General features: G+C 43.1%; 1 protein-coding gene across 6 annotated transcripts in view; it reads left to right on the forward strand.

Annotated features, from left to right (window-relative positions):
* The first annotated feature begins 7,997 nt into the window (after positions 1-7,997).
* The window catches only part of LOC119197309 (neurocalcin-delta A), a 48,816-nt gene continuing 39,427 nt past the window's right edge, over positions 7,998-17,386 (forward strand). For 3 of the 6 annotated variants that reach the window (XM_037453515.2, XM_037453512.2, XM_037453514.2), the window contains exons 1-3: positions 7,998-8,141; positions 8,602-8,689; positions 11,257-11,362. The gene's annotated coding sequence lies outside the window, so the exon portion shown is untranslated. Of the gene's footprint in view, positions 8,142-8,601; positions 8,695-8,842; positions 8,861-11,256; positions 11,363-17,386 lie in introns of those variants that run through there. The other 3 variants (XM_037453513.2, XM_037453518.2, XM_037453516.2) reach the window with 2 other exon arrangements.

The raw sequence follows: 17,386 nt of genomic DNA on the forward strand, positions 1-17,386 counted from the left end.
ACTGACATTAAAGGGTAGAATGAAAAATACATCATTTTTTCTCTCACATGTAGTGTTATTTGTTCATCTAGAGTGGCCTACATCTCATTTAGACATTAGCCTTCTTTCCAACATGATTGGACCACATGGAACTCAGCTCGTGGTGCTCAAACAAAACCTATAGCGATGTCTCTTTCCAAAATGATGACCCGTTTTCTTAAAATAATCCACAGATTCATGTCGGAATTATTTTCCTCCTACAGAATACGCTCCACACAAAAGGAAACATGCATCTGTAATCCGGTTAGGGTTAGGGTTATTTTTGTGCTCACTGTCCCTTTCACTCCGATCCGTGGGATGTAATGCACAAGGCACACAGGTAAACAAACAGGGCCCGAGCGTCCTGCTCTCTCCCACGGGTCCTCTGTTAGGATTGACCTTCTCCGCCTTTCATCACAGGAAGAAATCACCCTCCAAGAATAATAAGGCCGTCAGACACAGTAATTAGAGAGCATCTATTTAGATAAACGTCTGAGAGGACGAGGGGGGCAGGGCGAGTGCAAGGACATTTATTTTTATGCTATGTGAAAATAAAAGGCACCTCTGCATTTCACAGATATTTCCTCAACTCTTTGTGGATGAAAATGGGACGTTTGCTGCACACACACACACGGCTTGTAGGGCATGGAATAAGATGACAATGTTAAATGAGAGAACCACATCTCTTTCTCCTCTGTTGTATATGAGCACATGTGCATTTGTGTCTGCATGTTCGTGGTCGTCCATGCATGTAAGTAGCCTATAATGCTTTTCGGTTGCAGACTACTTGCACACAGGCCTCAGCACTGCACCTGGTTCCAGTCACTGCTGCTTTGAAAAGTCAGGGTCCGGGGTCAGCCTTCTCCTTCCGCTGCTGGCTGTGAGCAAATCTCACACACTCAGCTTCGTCACACACCTCTCACACACTCGGCTTCGTGACACACCTCTCACACACTCGGCTTCGTGACACACCTCTCACACACTCGGCTTCGTGACACACCTCTCACACACTCGGCTTCGTGACACACCTCTCACACACTCGGCTTCGTGACACACCTCTCACACACTCGGCTTCGTGACACACCTCTCACACACTCGGCTTCGTGACACACCTCTCACACACTCGGCTTCGTGACACACCTCTCACACACTCGGCTTCGTGATTCTTGATGTAGCACAAAGAAGAGAAAACAAATGAGAAAAAAATGCCATTTTGTATCCTCACATCACACAATTAGACTTCACTCAGAGCTTCTACTATCTCTCACACACACACACACACACACACACACACAGACACACACACACACATTCACACACACAAACTGGTATTGGTTAATTTTGCTGCATTCATGCATTCATGCAGCAAAATTGATAAATGATTAATCCCTGAGGCACAGGTGTAACATATTCTCTTTTTGTCATTGGTTCTCTGTCTCGCCCACACACACACACACACACACACACACCATGTGCATCAGGCTGAAGTGGATCAATTGATCGATTGACAGAAAATTTGTTGAATGTTAAGAGGTTTTGTCTTTTGTGACAAAATGTTTTTTTTTAATGAGATTCTATAAACCACATTCATATACTAATTGAGGACGTGACCAGACAAAATGGAAAATAAGTTTACAATGTTTTGGGTGTTTTGTTGTTCTACGTAGATTCTTTCCTACCATGGATAAACAGTGAGAACGAGATTCACGAAGGGAAGTATGATGTTATAATGCAGTATAGAAAATATATAAGAATGTAGAATATGAGAATATATCACCAGAGAAATGATATTATAATAACACACTGCGATCTTTAATGGCCAGCTACTATATCAAATATTTTTATCTTTGACCCTGAAAAAATGCTTTTTAAAAGATGGATAATTCTACCTATAATCAAACATAATAATCCATTGTAAGAGTGTATATAATGTATTATACATATAAAAAATGTCACCAATTCAATTCAATTCATTTTATTTTGTATAGCCCAAAATCGCAAATTATAAATTAGCCTCAGAGGGCTTTACAGTCTGTACACATGCAACATCCTCTGTCCCGAAACCCTCACATCAGCACAGGAAAAACTCCCCAAAATATGAAAAAACCCTTCAATGGAGACAAAAAGGGAAGAAACCTTAGGGAGAACGTCAGAGGAGGGATCCCTCTCCCGGGATGGACACACTGCAATGGATGTCATGTGTACAGAATAAACAATGTAAAAGATGTACAATACATTCAAATCCTCTAACAGAAATTATACAAGTAATTGCAAGTAGCAGAACAAGTGGACGGCAGGACCACTGCAGGGACACCCACCATCAGATAGAACCACCATCCACCAAAGGGCACGTTTAATACCTGCCATGTGCGATGTGAGAGACGGTATCCATTTATCCGCACACTGTCTGCTCTAATGTGTTTGTGCCTGTGGGGTCAAAGTGTTCTGACCTCCCTTACACCCTCCCTGGTACCACGCTACTGTTTACTCTGCAGCTCCGACATTTTCGCCAGTGACAAACAAAATGGGAAGGCATTTCTGCGACAGCAGGGATCTGTGCATGTCTCTCACTCAGAAACCCAGATTACAGCACCTGATGAAATTATCATATTGACAATAAGACCTTTCCCTCATAGCGCTCAGCTATTGTGCTTCTCCAAATGCAGACAGTAAATGCCACACTGATTTTGGTGGAGGGGGGTGAGAAAGAAAGCTGAGATAGACAAAGTGCAAAGTGACATGGTAAAAATGAGCAAAGTGACCCAGTGATTGTGATGTGATGTGCTTTGTGCGCATGTGTACTGTGTGGCGGATCAGTGGAGCTGTGATGGACTTACAACACTGATATAAGTTTAGTGGCTCTGCGTTTTGATTTCGAATAAAGGGAAAGATGTGTTGTGCAGGGGGAATGGAAGGTTCCCGTGTGTTCACACTCTAGGGATGTTTAACACTTCAGTTTTGGACCTTTTCTTGGCTCCGTGCCTCATGAGTGTAATTTGGATGAGTGCAGCTCGCTTGCCTCTGGGCTCATTAACAACAATACATACAGTAATTGCTATGATCGCCTAATTAATTCATTTAAAAATGCTGCACGCCGCACGGAGAAAAAAAAACGCGGACATTTTTGGGGGGAGATAACATTTTTACAAAATCATTGCTGACATAATTAGCAATTTCATGTTCAAAAATAAAAACAAAAATGATAACAATAAAAAATAAAAAGTTATTGTCCTAATTCATGCATTTGCTCCTTTCATTATTCAGATTGCCTCGGCTTCTTTCTCTCCCTTCCCGCTAAGCCTGCTCTCTGTGAGTTATCCTCCTCTGATCCCGTCTCTGTCTGCACCATAAATGTAATCCTCCCCACTGGACACATTTCTTTTGTTTTTTTGGGGGCCATTTCGAGACTCTCCTCAGATCGCCAAGCCGTGCTCGCAATAGAACTCTTTCTGCCTCCTTTCTTTGGGGTTTTGTTGGGGTAAAGAATGGTCATTTGGCTCCCGATTGTTCATTAATTCCATCTACTTTATTGGCTGGTTAATTTTGATTAACAGTAATTAAGATTAAGCCAAACAAAAGGTGAATTTGTTGTGGGCTGGGACAAGATGATGAAATCGTATCATTTCTTCCACCCCATCTGGCAGAGGTTTTCTAAATGTTTTAATTAAACCGTTACAGCACAGATACGTTGCATGATAACATATTTTTATGCTCTCTATAATAATAAAGGATCAAATCAAATATTAAATACAAGTGTTTTTCCTAAAAAAACAATATTTATGTAAAAGAATGTATGTTTTTATGTTCAAATCTATTAATGTTGATTCATTCTTTGCCTAAATGGGATGAAAAAATTGGCATGTGAGATAAGCATGTGACAGGCTTTATGTCACAGGAACAGTCCTCTGACCCTTCAAAACCCCAATTAGTATTCCTGCCGAATTTATTAGCACGCCTGGCATCACTTCTTGTTGATTACCTCTCTACTCATTAAAGCAAGAGCAGATCTAGAGACAGATCTGACTGATGCATGGTTGAAGAAAAGGGTAGGTGGGGGTGGGTGGGTAATAAATATATATGTGAGGTGCAGTGCAATGTGGTTGTTGTCTCAAAAAGGCTGAAAGGATTACTAAGCATCATTATTTGGATGTAAACAGAAGGCAGAGTTACGTGAAGGTAACCTGATTTTATCAAAATAAAAAAACACAGCGACATAAAAGGCCAAAAGGCCTGTAATTCAGACACATACACACACACACACGCATATGTGTGTATACACAGTTGATAAAACAGCATTGACAGAATGTGTCGTGCAGCTAAATGTGGCCTTAAACCTTTTAGCTTTTAACTGACTACGTGCACTGAAAAATGTGTGAAGAACAGGATGGATGCAACACGATAAAAGGGATAAATGTCATGGCAGGTTGAACTTGCATGAGATGAAGGGGCATCCAGAATGTTGACGCACTGTAAAGCACAAAGCTTGATCACCACCTGCTGGACATTTAAGAGGGATGGGGTGAATGGAAGCTGTGGACACATCTGGCAGTGAAAGCCCACAAATGATCATGCTTAAACTGTTGAAAGAAAAAAAATGTCTGTCAATCAATAGATCACTTTTGCTAATCAAACGGAAAGTTTCTCTTTGAAGGCTCACAGAAGGACAATTTGCGTGTTTCCTGATTTGTGTTGTTTGATATCGTATTTAGTTAGAGGAATAATTATCTGGATTGGATCATGGATTGTTTTTGTGTGCAAATATTTATATATATCATATATAATATAAGTCAAAAATGTAATCTAATGTAAAAATCCCACACCAACATAATGTGGTTAAAAGACAGATAAAACAAATATATGATTGAATTTGTTGTTCAGGACAAACACATTTTTAACAAAGCTCTGTTATTAGTTCTCTTACAATGCTTGGGAGACTCTCCCAGATAAAGACATGTCCAATGTTGAACAGAAACATTCTTTCTTTTGTGATTATTGGGGGTTTTGGCTCCTTTTAATGCAAAGGAGCAGCGTCTCTACTCCGTGTGAATGGCTGAGCTTCTCACCCTATCTCTAAGGGAGATGCCAGCCACTCTCCTGAGGAAACCCATTTGACCGCTTGTACCCGTGACCTAGTTCTTTCGGTCATGACCCATCCTTCATGACCATAGTTGAGGGTATTAATGAAGACTGACCGGTAGATCGAGAGCTTTGCCTTTCAGCTCAGCTCTCTTTTCGTCACAGCGGTGCGGTAAAGCGAGTGCAACACCACCCCCGCTGCTCCGATTCTCCGGCCAAGCCGACACTCCAGCTTCCCCTCACTCGTAAACAAGACCCCGAGGTACTTGAACTCCTTCACTTGGGGTAAGGACACACTCCCTACCCAGAGTAGGTAATCCATCGGTTTCCTGCTGAGAACCATGGCCTCAGATCTGGAGGTGCTAATCCTCATCCCAACCGCTTCACACTCGGCTGCTGACCGCTCCAGTGAGAGTTGGAGGCCGCAGACCGAGGATGCCATCAGGACCACATCGTCTGCAAAAAGCAGCGATGAAATCCGCAGCCCCCCGAACTGTAGACCCTCCTCCCCCCGACTACGCCTCGATATCCTATCCATGAAAACAACAAACGAGATTGGTGATAAGGCGCAGCCCTGGCGAAGGCCGACCCCCACCGGAAACCACTCCGACTTACACAGCTCTCGCTTTGGGCGTACAGGGATTGGATGGCCCCAAGTAAGGACCGCCTCACCCCGTACTCCCGCAGCACCTCCCACATTTTCTCTCGGGGGACCCGGTCATACGCCTTCTCCTGGTCCACAAAACACATGTAGACTGGATGAGTATACTCCCAGGCCATCTCCAAGATTCTTGAAAGAGTAAAGAGCTGGTCCGTCGTTCCACGACCAGGATGAAAACCGCATTGTTCCTCTTCAATCCTTGGATCGACTATCGGGCGAACCCTCCTTTTCAGCACCTTGGAGTAGACTTTACCAGGGGGGCTGAGTAGTGTGACACCACTGTAATTGGCACACACTCTCTGGTCCCCCTTTATGAAGAGAGGCACCACCACCCCGGTCTGCCACTCTTTTGGCACTGTCCCAGACTTCCACGCAATGTTGAAGAGGCGTGTCATCCAAGACAACCCCCCAACACCCATTGCGAATCTCATCAATCCCCGGGGCAATGCCACTGCGGAGTTGTTTGACTACGTCAGTGACCTCCACCAGGCAAATTGGCAATGATCCTACCTCCGCCTCCAGCTCCACCTCTACCGAAGAGGGCGTATTATTCGGCTTCAGGAGTTCCTCAAAATGTTCCTTCCACCGCCCGATAACCTCCTCAGTCGCGGTCAACAGGGTCTCCCAGAAGCACTTTTGTGCCGACAGAAAGTTCTTCTCCATAGTTCCCCCGAACTCCTCCAACACTCGCTGCTTTGCCTCCATCACGGCAAAGGCTGCTGCCCTTCGAGGCTGTTGTACACTGCAACTGCCTCCGGAGTTCCACCAGATAGCATAACCCAGAAGGCCTCCTTCTTCAGTTGGACCTTGAGGCCAAAACTCACTTCCGCAGCTTCAGCAGTGGAAGTTTTGAACATACACCACTCTGGTTCAATGTTTTGATCTCTCTGCCACCGTGAGCATAATCACATTCAGCTGGAGGTGTAAGTTGAAAATCTTTTGAACCGGGCCCTCCTCCAGACGTTCCGAGTTAACCTAGACGCTTGGGTTTTCCGGGTCGGTCCTGAGTCTTCCCCCATCCTCTGACCCAGCTCACCACCAGATGGTGATCAGTTGACAGCTCTGCTCCAGAACATGCGGCCTCAGATCAGACGATACGATTATAAAATCAATCATTGATCTTTTGCCTAGGGTGCTCTGGTACCACGTACACTTATGAACATCCTTATTTTCAAACATGGTGTTCATTATGGACAATCCGTGACTGGCACAGAAGTCCAATAACAAACGACTGCTCGGGTTCAGATCAGGGAGGCCATTTCTCCCAATCACACTATTCCAGTTATCTCCATTGTCACCCACGTGCGCATTGAAGTCTCCCAGTAGGACTATGGAGTCCCCTACTGGAGCCCCATGGAGGACTCCATTCAGGGTCTCCAAAAAGGCTGAATACTCTGAGCTGCTGTTTGGTGCATATGCACAGACAACAGTCAGAGTTTTCTCCCCCACCACCCGAAGGCGTAGGGAGGCGACCGTTTTGTCCACCGGGGTAAACTCCAATGTAGCAGCACTCAGCCGGGGACTTGTGAGTATCCCCACACACGCCTGGCGCCTCACACCATGGGCCACGACAGAGTAGAATAGAGTCCATCCACAATCCAGGAGTGTGGTTCCAGAGCCAAGGCTGTGCGTAGAGGTAAGCCCCACCAGATCCAACTGATAACGCTCCACCTCTCGCACAAGCTCCGGCTCCTTCCCCCCCAGAGAGGTTACATTCCACATCCCCAGAGCCAGCATCTTCCGCCCAGGTGTGCTCCGTCTAGACCGACTACTGTCACCCTTGTAGCAGCGCACCCAACCCTATTGGTTTCCTCCACAAGTGGTGAGCCAATGGGCATTAGATTCCTGGGTTGCCGCGTCACTCCTTCGGGCTATGCCCGGCCGGGCCACCAGACGCTCGCTGTCAACATAAATTTAGTGAATATGAATTAAATCACTAAAGGCAAACGTTCCCTAGTTGTCCGCTAGATGGCGGCAGAATCCCATTAACTGTAATGTGATTATGCTCGCGGTGGCAGAGAGATCAAGACAGAGATCTCACTCCACTCTTTCCTGATACCCCAAATGTACGCATTCGTGGATTTCACACAAGATTATCAATCAACTAAAATGTCAGTTTTACCACCACAACCAACCAACCTTCCATTTAAAAAAAGATCTGGTGGCAAACGTGTTGTCTTATCCAGCAGTGTATGCGCTGTGAGAGAAATCTTCGCAGTGCCAGAAAATGAGCCAGTTTCTGTCTCACGCCGCACACCCTCACTTTCTACTATCTTTGATTTGCTCAATCTCTGACACTTGTTGGAGATCCATGTGTTTCCGAGAGTCGCTCTGCAGTTTACCTTGTTACCGGCTGATGAAGAAGGGGATACATTCGGTGACACAGGTTAGCACGTTTCATGGCTCTTCTGGCTTGTGTGTGTGGCTCTTACAGACGCTTACTTGGATAACCGTTTACGTCTCTCATGTGTCAGTAGCTACATCTTCATTATCTTGTTTAAATGAAACCTTGTAAATGATTCGTCCACGTATGCTAGCATGTCAAGAAGATTAACTAGCTAACGCCGCCTCTTTCATTTCGCAAGTTGTTACTACCCTCGGCATGCTGCGTGTCGCATTGCCTTGACACGTCCTTACAAACCGATGCACTTTAGCTTGCTATGCTAGTCGAGGATAGGGTCGTGACGTCACGAACCCTCTTCTGTCTCGCGCGACGCGATGATGCCACCGGGTCCCCGGCGTTCTGCCCGCGGCTGTTCCGCCCGTGTTGCCACGTGACACTTTTGAGCAACATGTATTACGCTGTTATTGTTGGGTATGTACTAATGTGCTTAACGTTTCCGCAGGTTGGCCTCTGGGGGGATACAAACTAAGGCAACAAAACCTGTTCAGCACGCGACTTGTTCCCTGTGCCTCGGGCAGAGTTCAGAGCAGGTGAGGTAATAATATTATTATTCATTCATTTTCATATGAATAGCAGAAACATGCTTCTCAGGAGCCAAAGACCACACAACGAAATGCCTGTGGATTTTTGTCAGAATCACGAGTGACTTCTGGGAGATTAAAAACCAAATTCTCTTTGCCTCATGTTCTAACTTCAAGCAGGTAAGCGATCATCATTTTGCATCAGGACCATGAACTCCTTTTAGTCACATGTCAGCTGAAGTGCAGTCTGGGTAAATAAATCTCTTCCACAGATTTAGCAGATTACTGCATTACAGAGATTGTTATATTGTTTGTCCACCAGAGAGCAACTCTAAAATGCCCCACTTCTAATGTAACTTTGTCACAAAAGAAGTAAAAGATCAAGATTTTCATTATTTATTGCATTTTGACTAAAACTAAGTATTAGGTACTAAAATATTAAGTGGTTAGTTAAGTATTTTAAATAGAATTTCAGCATTTGAGATACAGCATCAGTATTTTTATTAACAAGGAATCTGTTTAGTCCTTTCCTCAATTCATTAGTCCTATCAAACATCCAGAAATATTTAATTATTTAGATGCTCAAAGGGGCCACAATGACAAACTTATTCAGTTTACTATGATGCGAGACAAGTTGCAGGATTAATAGCAGTCTTCACTTTTAAGATGTTTGAACTTGAAAATGTTTGTCTTTTTCACTCAAAAAATGTCTGGTTTATGGTTTATTAATTTCCATCTGCCAACTAGTCAATGAGTTGAGTAATCGTTTGTTTTACGTAAAACCAACTCTAATTAATGGCAACACCTCTGATTGATGGAAGTGACGGTCAGTAAATCCCCTTTGTCCGCTGGGAACATTAGTCTACGTGTTGTTTCAAAATTGCTTTGATAATTTACTGAGCATAGTATTGGCTTGAACATGCTCTGGTTCCGTTTATAAATTTTCCTTGATAGTTGTGTGATAACATGTCTGATACGTAAAATAAGTGTGAAATTGTGTGTGTTGGGGGTGTTTTTATGATGGAGATCAATGACAAGAAGTCAGCAGTACAACCCCATCTCCGACCAATGGCTGCTTTTTCACCAGCTTATCACATGCACAGGGAGCCAGATGTGCCAACATCTGGGGCACATATCATCAGGCAGCGCCGTGTCCCTGACAGCTGCAGCAGGCCGACAGTAGGGACCCGGGACTTAGTGGTGCATCTGGTCAGATTCTTCCATGGGGGGATTATGATGGTGGGGTCAGCTCTGTGATAGCCTGGAGACCTGTCCAGGATGTGCCCTGTCCCATCTGATGTCAGCTGGGGTTGGCTCCAGCCCCCTACCCGCCTGAATAGGATAAACGGTTCCAGATAATGGAGGGATTATGATGGAGGAATAAAGCTCCTCTTTTTTTCAGTCCAGCTAACCCGTTTGTTAAACTAAGCTGAATAATGCTCAGTTATTTTGTGTTGCTCGTTTTTTTTTTAAACTCATTCCTTCAAAACCAGAAATAAACAATATTAGATACACTTATTTTATCATCATCATGTTTTTCTTAAGGGGTTGAGATGACGCTCTCACAGAGGAATATCTCTGTTTAACAACACAAACGTTTACTTAAAAGTGTAATCCTCAGTTAATCGGTTGAGTGTATAAGATACAGAGTAGACTAGCGTCTGTGTTAACAGCTTTGTCAAATGAACTCCTGGATTAACCAGCTCACTGTCCTGCATTATTCTGAACTAATGCCTTGCTTTTGGGTCACATAGTTAGTCACTGTGGCTGTTGTGACATAAAGTATCCCACTTTGCTGTTGTGCTGGAAAAAAATTACAACTATCTCTAAAGTTTGACATACGGTCACTTTCTCCTTGCTCCGCCAACATCCGACTGACAGTTCAGTTGTCATAAACCATATGATTTGTAATATTAGAGGGAAGCATCATAGTTACATTTCTTCTCATTTTCATTGAAAAATTGATTTCAAGGACTATGGGTTTATTTGCGTGGACTAAACAAAAGTCTGTAGAACTTGGTGTGTAGGCCAGTACATCTCTGCAGCACCATAATATTACATTTAAAATATTGACACACATTTCGCATTTCAGGAGTATTACATCCTGCGATTCTGAAAACAGCCCATATTGCGAATTTGATACAATTTTGATTGATTGTGCACCCGTAGGGTTATTGCAAACTCAGATGACGATCTAGCGATGCGGTGCAGAATGAGTTTGGAATCTTCTGTTTTATAATCTCTGTGATAAATTAGTGTAGTTGTAATTTCCCCACCAGTAACAAATTCCCTCAGTTGGTGTGTGTGTGTGTGTGAGCAGCTTTCATGGTGCGTGTAAACAGAGGCTGTCGGACAGTAACGTTATCCAAGCTCGAGCTTCAGCTAGTGTTTCCTCTGACGCCTATGAACTGGGAGCTCAAGCTTCTGCTGGGTGTGCAGGTCATGGACCCTGACCCATGCAGGACACAACCCTTCTGGACGTGCACTACAGCACATATAATACATGTGCATCTGTGACTTCAGATGTGGTACTAAAACTGAATTTTACAAATGTTTCTCCTTCCATCTGTCTACAGGTGCTTTTCATCTCATTGGTGGACAAGGAAGGACGTTGTGAACCCATATTCTACACGGAGGGACTTGCTCCACCTGTTGAGTGAAGGAACTCCAGCGATTGAAGAGGTTGGTACTCCTGGAAGGAGTGTGAGTGCATGCATGCGTGCAACATAGGCATTGCAAGTTCATTTGTAAGGCACATTTCAACAACAAGGCAATTTGTGTGCTTCATATATTAGGAAAAGAAGAAATGTCTGAAGTAATGAGATACCAAATACAAGCATCAGAGTGTGAACGCCAGACATCAGCAGTTAGAATTCCACCTTTGAATCAGAAAAACAGATGCGTACATTTGGAGAGCCATCGCTGTGAATGCATCTTACATAGGTGATTTAGTACATTTGTTGGTAAAAGCTCTGTCAACCCCATGGTCTCAGATGTACATTGGGAAGCTTTCTCCTTCAATGCTAGACTGTGACAATCCTGACTCCCTCACTACCTCCTTGTTTAAAACGCTGCTTTTCATCATCTCAGAATAGATGTGATCAGATGTACAGTGTACAACTCTGGGCTGCAGACGCCACATTTTTTATCCTACGTCAGTACGACAGCTCCATTTGTGGAAGCTGCTAATGAGTCTCTTATCAAACCTTTTATATCCTCACATGACCAAGGAACAATATTAACCACACGGTTCCTTTCTGCCACCTGTCGCAAATGTCAATTTGAAAATCGGCTTCAAAAAGGTTTTGCTCTTGTTTGGTTTTGATCATTTTGACATTACTCTTATCTCATCCACCCAAGTAGCTTGAACACAACTGCAGTTTATTTTCCTTCTCACATACTTCGTGCCCAAGGATTGAACCTTGAAAAGCCATCTTTCCACCTCTGATCAATACATTTTTTAGTCTTTTTTTGTCGTTGACATTTCAGTAAACCCTTAATTATCATTCCTAGACCCCTATAACCCGATATCTCCGCTATGCTTGAAGGGAATTGGTGCAAAAGATTTTGGTAGTTTAGGCCATGGACCAATGGAATGTATTACACCTGACACAAACATGGACTCATGGTTGGACCTCTCAAAACTAGTTTTTGGCTTTCACCAAGCCAATTGTGACAATATTAAACAGATGTCTAATAGGATAAAATTATGAATTGGAATTTTGAATTAGACATGGACAGTAAGTCATTATCTCTCATATATATATATATATGTGTGTGTGTGTAAAATGTAATGTAAATGTTTTGAGATATAAAATTGCACAGTATATACAGAAAATAGAGTAGTATTAACTTAAATGAACTAAAACAAAGAACTACCATACAAACAACAGTATAAAGGTGATTACTGCTTCACTTTGTTTATTGTCCTATCAAACGAACACGCACATTGTGAAGCTTTATCAGTGAGGAGGTTGAGATGGAAGTTATGACCGATTAGGTTGGGATTGTTAGTTACTCCTGGTGTTGTGTAAGGATCCACGATAGCGGGCCCAGCATGTCTGGTGAGTCACAGCGAGCCTGCAGCCCATTCACGACTGAGTGAGGAGGACACATTCAGCGAAATAAAATAACGTCCACACATGCACTCTAACATTCCCCCATCGGCCGGTCCCTCTGCACCTCCGTCACCGCCTTTGTCTTTGTGGGATGACACAACAGTTTACGGTTGTAGCCTGTTGGCAGTTACATTCTCATCATAGGGCAAATGAATGGTTTGGACCGTGAAGTTAAGCCTCCTAATAGCTCTACGGATTTATGCACACAGTAGAATCGCTGCTCTGTTGAGTTTTATGATCCAAGTGGTTTAGAGATGTTGATTTTACACAATCATCTTCTTACAGTTGACCATGACACTGCAGCCTCTTATTCATATGTTAGCTGTACACTCCAGATGGTGGTTTTAACTGTGTGTCTGTGTCTGTCTGGCATGACTTCCCTCAGCGGATGTCAGATGGACAGACAGAGAGTAAGTGTCTAACAATGGTGGCCCTCAGGGCCTGATGCTAAATAAAGCCACATTTCTGTGCGCTCATTGGGCTGTTAGCCACGCGGTGTACGTGAACCAGTCAAGGTTTGAGTTTATCTCTCCAGTGGGACATTGTCAAGCATTGTTTATTTTAAATTCAAGTCAAAAATAACACCATGTGCACTGCTGAACACAAACACCATGAGAAAGTGGATGAGGTGGTTCGTTTAAAGGGGAGTAAACTCAATTCTTTGAGCACATCACACCCGTCTTCCTCAGAAAATGGACCATAAACTGATGACCATGAGAAATTTGAGGAGTTTTCACACCTAACATGTTTGGTTCGGTTCAAACAAACTCCGGTATATTAGCCCCAGTTGGTACGTTGGGTTTGTCAGCCCAGGAGCAGACCAAACTCCTAACAGAGATGCCAAAAAAGGGTGCAAGGGTCCAACCAATTGTAAAAAGCATACATTTCCTTTGGCCCCTATTTAGTGTCCTATTGTTTTTAACCACGTTGGGGGATTGGGTCCAGTTACTCTGACTCGCAGCCTTGCCTCAAAGTAGAAAACCAGAAGAAGTTTGCTGTGTACTTGCTGCTTTGTATGTATTGTTATACAAATGTGAAAGAATAATGAGATGCAATTGTTAAAATGTCCTTTAGTTTTTGCAGCGCTGAATCACCATCACGCACCGTCACAGGGCCGAGGTCAAAGACGGTATCTGCTGTAACCTGTTTCTCCTCCAACTAAGCGCCATGTCCACCAACTTATAGGTGCGCCTGCCTCAACTGTAGGGGGCACACTTTGCTTTTCAACACAAACAAAACAACACAAGTTAGGTATTTAAATACATTAATATAAACCTAAATGCTACTCCTACAATGCTGATGCCATGATTGCATTCCTTTACTGAATTATTTTCACAACCAAGAGGGAAGGGGGGTCCTTAGAGACCACTGATGGACAGCATGCCATTAATATACCCATCAGAAGCATTTAGGTGCAGCATGGTCGATGCATTGATGCTTTGCCTTTAAAGGAACAAAACTCCCTCTGCAAAACAACACAAACATGTGCAAGCACTTGAGCAGCAAGCAGCTTTTCAGGGCAAAAAACTGCTGGGCCACCCCAGTGAAGAATTCCTACAACCGTCACTGTTTAGCAGATAAAGAGTCCGATATGTTCCAGAACTTTGTGGAAAGCTAAACACGGCTAAAGAGAGAGGGAATGTCGGACGTACGTCAAACACCAAACATACACACACACACATACACACACAACAAGACCCTTGTTTAGAAGCAACTGTTCGCCTTCGTCATATCAGCTTATATGTCTGCGTCATGTTTACAGCTCGTTTGTACTGCCTCCAAATGTCCCAAAAAAGACTTTTATTGCAGATTTGATGAAATGAAAGTCAGATATAGTTCTGATCTAAATAATGTACGTAGAAGTCACATCTTGGACCAGGTTCACCAAGCACAGAAGCAAAAACTTCCAGCTCAAGGTCATTTTCTTTCATATTTATTTGAACACGTTTAACTAATGACAACAGATGCTATATTCACAATCAGTGATCTGTGAGCCAGTAAGCAGGCCTCAGTAACTCAAAGATACTCTTTGTAAATAGTCAGAGGTCAAAGCAAATGGAAAGTATCTTGTGTGAACATCACCCAGGTTCTCCAAGTCAGTGTGGCACATCGACCCACTGCAGTGAGCAACGTACCATGGTGCATCCAGGTATATGGGCAGCACCTGTTTGCTTCTCTCAGGGACCTCTGCATGTCCATATGTGTCTTCAGGCGTATGTATACAGCATGGCACACTGCAGGTTTCACATTAAAAGATGAAAATGTAGCTGATAAACAATCTCTCTGTATGAAATGCACTTTGATATTTTTCTCCATGACATACGATATTTGGCAGAGTAAAGTCAACTGTGCTTGTTTTCCCTTGTTTCCATTGCTAACATTGGATGTGTGTGTTTTATCTTCTAAAACAGCTGCTCAGTATCACTCTGAGGCTAGTGGGTCTCCATGCCGTACATAGACCAAGAAACAGAATGCACACATATCTGGGAAGTGGGACTAAGCAGAGAAATAATACGGCTGTGTTCTGACAAAAGCCCCTTCAGATACCATACGTACGATGTATCACACTATGATGCAATACAAAACCGATTGCAATGTTTAAAATGTAAAATCATGCTGCGCTGTGTGCCGCCCCCAATAGTCTGACACAAGCATCATCAACCCACTATATTAATATCGCAGTGGACACATTGCATCAGTCTTTGAGCGGTGAAAAAACTAAACTAAAATGCAACAAACTTGCCACGTAATTTAAAAAGAATGTGCATATTGTACTATTTTCTTCTTTCTCGAACAATTACTTCATTTTTTTATCTGAAGTGCACCTTAGCACCCACACACTCCAATACCAACCAGTTACATGTAGACACACGCACATTGTCAGAAGGGGGCGGGGGATCGTGGGTGTTTTTTAAGGGATGTAGAATCGCACGTGGGTTGTTTCATGTTTTTTTCATGGGTAAACATTCACTGAGGACCTTTGACATGTTTAGGTTGAACAGATGACTCCAGTTCTAAATCCTGCTGTACAGGTACGGACAGAGCAGCAGTAAGCACAATGCATGAAGATTTGTGAATAGATTATCAATAAAGGAAAGGAAAGAAATGTCTTTGTGCACTACAGATGCCCTGATGGTTATCTTTTGAAAAGATTTCATGAACGTTTTCCAATTTCTTTCCGAGAGCTATCATTGAAACCAAGGTTAGAGACAACCTTTGTTTCACTGTATTATTAATAAATATTTTCACCTATCTCAAAGACAGTGTTACTTGTTCTTGTTTTACTTTGTTATAGTCATTTGTAGTGGTTGTCTGCATACGGACCACAACTAAAAAAAGAAGTTGTTGAATTTACATTTAAATATTTTCTTAGATTTATTCATTTTTAATAACTTGTTTCTAGCTATTATTAGAACTTTCAACGTCTCCTAATTTCCTAAGATTAGCGTTAGCAGTTTGCTCAGCCCAGAGGCAGAACTGTGTGAGGAACGTCTGTCTTCATACGAGTCGATGAAATGCATCACCATAAGTCTCTGGTTGCGTAAGTTTAACTTTTCAGGTTGTTCTTCTTGGGCTTTTTTTCACTTGCAGCCCAACAGGTGTCTGGTCTCTACCGTGAGCACCATAATCATCATTCATTTTCATATTTGTGTATTTATCACTACACTTGAAATTGTCTTTCCTGATTATTTGAGCTTAGTTCTGTAGCTTTCTCTCAGGACTGTGGGATTTACTTAATATTATAGACAGTTTCAAGTTTTTGCAGAGCACATTTTTATAGATGAATGAACAAGTTTTTATTTGAAAGCCATTGAGAGACACTTTTAAGTATGTGACAGAGGAGGGTACCTCTTCAGGAGCTGAAATAACATCTTCTCTTAGCTCATAGAGGATATTTCACTTTTTATAGGTTGATACCAAACGTAGTCAGTTGTTTCCTGTTCGTACAGTTTGTTCTATTTAAGCCACATCTATGATCCTAATTGATATATTACACCGATTAACCTTTTTATCTATCGCAGTTGAATACACAAACACTGTACAAACACAATCTGGGCCCACATTGTCTTTATGTAATGTTCCAGTTTGCCAGCCAGCGTGCAGTAGAGGAGAGGTAGGATCAAAGCTCCTTGGAGCAGCTACATGAGAGAGGATCAGTAATGAGTGGGCGGGAAACCTTGACAGCTGGTCTGCTGCAAGAAGGGAGAGTGAATAAGAGGAGGGGGCCACTTGTAGGAGTATACGGCACGCCAAGTATGATGGAAGACGGAAACACAGTTTTCCTTTTGTTCTTCTTTCGTCGTGAGCGACATGAGCGAATGAGCGAGTGTGTCTCCCCCCCGCTGCCCGGCAGGGATTAGCAACGCTCCGTAACAGCTTTCTCTGGCTTTCCTTCTGCGCTTTCGCTTGGTTTTAATACCCCGCAAATTACACCCTACATCCATATTACTTTAGCCTTGTGAAATCCTTCTGTTCTAGTCCTGCGTGACAAACACGGCGGCCTCTTTTTCTTGTTGTTTTTAATGTTAATTTAATGTTCCCCCTTCCACACGCCGTGGGTTACAGGGCCAGCTAGTGTGAGCCCATA

This window comes from Pungitius pungitius, chromosome 11 (genome assembly GCF_949316345.1).
Source record: "Pungitius pungitius chromosome 11, fPunPun2.1, whole genome shotgun sequence".
Lineage (NCBI taxonomy): Eukaryota > Metazoa > Chordata > Actinopteri > Perciformes > Gasterosteidae > Pungitius > Pungitius pungitius.